Source organism: Heterodontus francisci, unplaced genomic scaffold (assembly GCF_036365525.1).
Source record: "Heterodontus francisci isolate sHetFra1 unplaced genomic scaffold, sHetFra1.hap1 HAP1_SCAFFOLD_316, whole genome shotgun sequence".
NCBI classification, from domain to species: domain Eukaryota; kingdom Metazoa; phylum Chordata; class Chondrichthyes; order Heterodontiformes; family Heterodontidae; genus Heterodontus; species Heterodontus francisci.
Window position 1 is genome coordinate 156,984 of NW_027141189.1, and position 5,786 is coordinate 162,769.

The window sequence follows — 5,786 nt, forward strand, 5'->3', positions numbered from 1 at the left end:
TTACTTCAGGAGGGCTCGAATACATATTATTGCAGTTACGTTATATTTCTAGAAAGCTCTGGTGATCTGATGATACCTCATTTAGTGTATTGCATTCGGTTGAAGGAACTGAACGTCAGGAAGTATATGTTAGCCTGGTAGAAATGCATCATCGTTCCAGCAGAATAATAACATGCTGAAAGGGTTAATTTATGAGGATGATTGCCCAGAGTGGCCTTGTATTCCCTTGAATATTGAAGATATTGAAGGAGTAACAGGAATGCAGGGTACTGGGCTAATGGGAAGATTATTGGTAGTGTTGATGAACAGAGAGTTCTTGGTGTCCAGGTACATAAATCCCTAAAAGTTGCTACCCAGGTTAATAGGGCTGATAAGAAGGCATATGGTGTGCTAGCGTGTATTAGTAGGGGGATCGAGTTTCGGAGCCACGAGGTCATGCTGCAGCTGTACAAAACTCTGGTGAGACTGCACCTGGAGTATTGCGTGCAGTTCTGGTTACCGCATTAGAGGAAGGATGTGGAAGCTTTGGAAAGGGTGCAGAGGAGATTTACTCGGATGTTGCCTGGTATGGAGGGAAGGTCTTACGAGGAAAGGCTGAGGGACTTGAGGTTGTTTTCGTTGGAGAGAAGGAGGAGGAGAGGTGACTTAATAGAGACATATAAGATAATTAGAGGGTTAGATAGGGTGGATAGTGGGAGTCTTTTTCCTCGGATGGTGATGGCAAACACGAGGGGACATAGCTTTAAGTTGAGGGGTGATAGATATAGGACAGATGTCAGAGGTAGTTTCTTTACTCAGAGAGTAGTAGGGGCGTGGAACGCCCTGCCTGCAACAGTAGTAGACTCGCCAACTTTAAGGGCATTTAAGTGGTCATTGGATAGACATATGGATGAAAATGGAATAGTGTAGGTCAGATGGTTTCGCAGGTTGGCGCAACATCGAGGGCCGAAGGGCTTGTACTGCGCTGTAATGTTCTAATTCTAAAAAAATATATAGATTCGATATCATGAAGACTTTTAAGGTTATCAACTTTATTGAAAGCGTAAATAGAGCGGAGAAGATTTCCTCTGGTGGGATGGTCAATCAAGAACGTGCGACATTGCATTTAAATGGTACTTGGCGACGACAAAAAAACATTTGTTCGCAGAAAGGGCATTGGAAATCTCGATCTCGTTCTCGAAGCAGCTGTTGAGGCTATGCATCAATGGATTTTTCTTTGTTAAATAATGCTTTTAACGCATAGGGAACGAAGGTGGGTAGGTGTTTCTTAGATACAGACCAGTCATGAGTTCATCATTCGGCACAACCGTCTTGGGGGATAATATTCCACTTCCTTTTTTCCTATATTTCTATTGTCTTAATGCTACACCAAGCAAGTTTTTACATTATTCCCAAACCTTTACATGCTGCCTGTTAAGTTGAGTTCCTGCACCCACTCTTCATAAAGAAAAAAAAATAAATCTTCAGGGAACTGAAAGGAGGTACCATTTTTATTTTTGGTCTGTTACATCCAAGTCGGGAGTAATGCATAGTTAATTCAATCCCACTACTCTATAGGTCATAGCATATGAGTAAACTTTCACACCTGCCATGAAAGTAGCCAAATTAAACACTCTATTTATCCCCAAGAATGAAGTACACCAAACCAGGTTTCTTTAAACAACCACTAAATTAAGTATTTGCCAATAAACTAACGCTTAAACAATAATTAGATAAATATATATGTGGAAATAAATCTTTTAAAACGTATTTTTCCTAACCCTCTTGCACACACATACATATACAAAGAAAGGATATGGGTATAGCGTGGGAAAGTGATAATGTGCAACACCCAGAGATGGAACAGAAACGAAAGGATAGAGGCTGCTTCTTTGCCACCACAACTCAGCCACACTGACAGACAGATTCATAAAACCCAGTCCAAACTCAATATTAAATTATTACTGTGTCAACCCCACAATATTGCAGCCTTAGCTCCAAGTTAGATACTAGATGGGGCTAACACATGGCGCCTGTTTGAATCCAAATAATGTACTCCAAGACATCAGTACAAAATTCAGGCACATTTTGAGTTAAAAAGTAGCAGTATTAATTCCCATAGTGTGTCCTGATATATAAGTTAGAAACAAGCTCAAATCTATGACTGTGATCAGTTTGAGATATCTGGAAATACAGTTAGCACTGAAATACAAACTCAGATGGCAGGTTAAAACTCACCCATCATATCAAACTGAAAGGTACAATATCAATTCACTTCGTCTAGCCTGGATATAAACTGCAAACCAGTCCTGAAACATCATACAGTATCTATGTTAAATACACTGCATTAATTCCATGAGAGCAGACTGGGTTCCACATAACATGCAAGCTCGCGGTCATAGTCATATTGAATGTCACAGTACTAATAAAAACTATAGACCCTTAGAATTATAGACCCTCCCCTCCATAAATTTGCCCAGGCATGCGCCATGGAGAGGTCACTCCATAGTTGCCTCACAGCGACTGAAACAACACGGAAGGCAGCAGTTACGGGTTATAAGTCCAGATAAATTGGCGTAGAAACTGGGCGCCACGGGTTGCCTTTGTCGGTGGGAGAGGTCATTGCACCTCACTGGACAGCTACCGCCCGCCTCAAACCGGGCAGCCCCCGGTCAATAAGGTTCTGTCCCGCCACAGTCTGCCTGCTTCAATGGGTGCTTGGAGCTCAGGGTCATTGCCCGAAAGGTGGACTGATACACCGCACCAAACAACATGAAAAAAGGAAAGAAGGTACCAGCCCTTCGCTTTGCAAGCTGGAACATCAGAACTATGTGTCCTGGCCTGTCGGAAGACCTTACACAAATCAACGATTCTCGGAAGACCGCCATCATTAACAACGAGCTCAGTAGACTCAATGTGGACATTGCAGCACTTCAGGAGGCTCGCCTCCCCGCGAGTGGCTCTCTAGCAGAGCAAGACTACACCTTCTTCTGGCAGGGCAGGGATCCTGAAGAACCAAGACAGCATGGAGTGGGCTTCGCCATCAGAAACTCCTTGCTCAGCATGATAGAGCCTCCCTCAAATGGCTCGGAACGCATACTGTCCATCCGACTGCTCACCACCTCTGGTCCAGTACACCTACTCAGCATCTATGCTCCAACACTCTGTTCCGCACCTGAAGCTAAAGACCAGTTCTATGAACAACTCCATAACATCATTAGCAGCATCCCCAACACCGAACACCTATTCCTGCTGCGGGACTTTAATGCCAGGGTTGGGGCCGACCATGACTCATGGCCCTCCAGCCTTGGGCGCTATGGCGTTGGAAGGATGAATGAGAACGGGCAGAGACTGCTTGAGTTGTGTACCTATCATAACCTCTGCATCACCAACTCGTTCTTTCACACTAAACCCTGTCACCAGGTTTCATGGAGGCACCCAAGATCACGTCGTTGGCACCAGCTAGACCTCATTGTCACAAGGCGAACCGCCTTAAACAGTGTTCAAATCACACGCAGCTTCCACAGTGCGGACTGCGACACCGACCACTCCCTGGTGTGCAGCAAGGTTAGACTCAGACCAAAGAAGTTGCATCATTCCAAGCAGAAGGGCCACCCGCGCATCAACACGAGCAGAATTTCTCACCCACAGCTGTTACAAAAATTTTTAAATTCACTTGTAACAGCCCTTCAAAACACTCCCACAGGGGATGCTGAGACCAAGTGGGCCCACATCAGAGACGCCATCTATGAGTCAGCTTTGACCACCTACGGCAAAAGTGCGAAGAGAAATGCAGACTGGTTTCAATCTCATAATGAAGAGTTGGAACCTGTCATAGCCGCTAAGCGCATTGCACTTTTGAACTACAAGAAAGCCCCCAGCGATTTAACATCCGCAGCACTTAAAGCAGCCAGAAGTACTGCACAAAGAACAGCTAGGCGTTGCGCAAACGACTACTGGCAACACCTATGCAGTCATATTCAGCTGGCCTCAGACACCGGAAACATCAGAGGAATGTATGATGGCATGAAGAGAGCTCTTGGGCCAACCATCAAGAAGATCACCCCCCTCAAATCTAAATCGGGGGACATAATCACTGACCAACGCAAACAGATGGACCGCTGGGTTGAGCACTACCTAGAACTGTACTCCAGGGAGAATGCTGTCACTGAGACTGCCCTCAATGCAGCCCAGCCTCTACCAGTCATGGATGAGCTGGACATACAGCCAACCAAATCGGAACTCAGTGATGCCATTGATTCCCTCGCCAGCGGAAAAGCCCCTGGGAAGGACAGCATTACCCCTGAAATAATCAAGAGGGCCAAGCCTGCTATACTCTCAGCACTACATGAACTGCTATGCCTGTGCTGGGACGAGGGAGCAGTACCCCAGGACATGCGCGATGCCAACATCATCACCCTCTATAAAAACAAAGGTGACCGCGGTGACTGCAACAACTACCGTGGAATCTCCCTGCTCAGCATAGTGGGGAAAGTCTTTGCTCGAGTCGCTCTGAACAGGCTCCAGAAGCTGGCCGAACGCGTCGACCCTGAGGCACAGTGTGGCTTTCGTGCAGAGAGATCGACTATTGACATGCTGTTCTCCCTTCGTCAGATACAGGAGAAATGCCGTGAACAACAGATGCCCCTCTACATTGCTTTCATTGATCTCACCAAAGCCTTTGACCTCGTCAGCAGACGTGGTCTCTTCAGACTACTATAAAAGATCGGATGTCCACCAAAGCTACTAAGTATCATCACCTCATTCCATGACAATATGAAAGGCACAATTCAACATGGTGGCTCCCCATCAGAGCCCTTTCCTATCCTGAGTGGTGTGAAACAGGGCTGTGTTCTCGCATCCACACTTTTTGGGATTTTCTTCTCCCTGCTGCTTTCACATGCGTTCAAATCCTCTGAAGAAGGAATTTTCCTCCACACAAGATCAGGGGGCAGGTTGTTCAACCTTGCCCGTCTAAGAGCGAAGTCCAAAGTACGGAAAGTCCTCATCAGAGAACTCCTCTTTGCTGACGATGCTGCTTTAACATCTCACACTGAAGAATGCCTGCAGAGTCTCATCGACAGGTTTGCGTCTGCCTGCAATGAATTTGGCCTAACCATCAGCCTCAAGAAAACGAACATCATGGGGCAGGATGTCAGAAATGCTCCATCCATCAATATTGGCGACCACGCTCTGGAAGTGGTTCAAGAGTTCACCTACCTAGGCTCAACTATCACCAGTAACCTGTCTCTAGATGCAGAAATCAACAAGCGCATGGGTAAGGCTTCCACTGCTATGTTCAGACTGGCCAAGAGAGTGTGGGAAAATGGCGCACTGACACGGAACACAAAAGTCCGAGTGTATCAGGCCTGTGTCCTCAGTACCTTGCTCTACGGCAGCGAGGCCTGGACAACGTATGCCAGCCAAGAGCGACGTCTCAATTCATTCCATCTTCGCTGCCTTCGGAGAATACTTGGCATCAGGTGGCAGGACTATATCTCCAACACAGAAGTCCTTGAAGCGGCCAACATCCCCAGCTTATACACACTACTGAGTCAGCGGCGCTTGAGATGGCTTGGCCATGTGAGCCGCATGGAAGATGGCAGGATCCCCAAAGACACATTGTACAGCGAGCTCGCCACTGGTATCAGACCCACCGGCCGTCCATGTCTCCGTTATAAAGACGTCTGCAAACGCGACATGAAATCGTGTGACATTGATCACAAGTCGTGGGAGTCAGTTGCCAGCATTCGCCAGAGCTGGCGGGCAGCCATAAAGACAGGGCTAAATTGTGGCGAGTCGAAGAG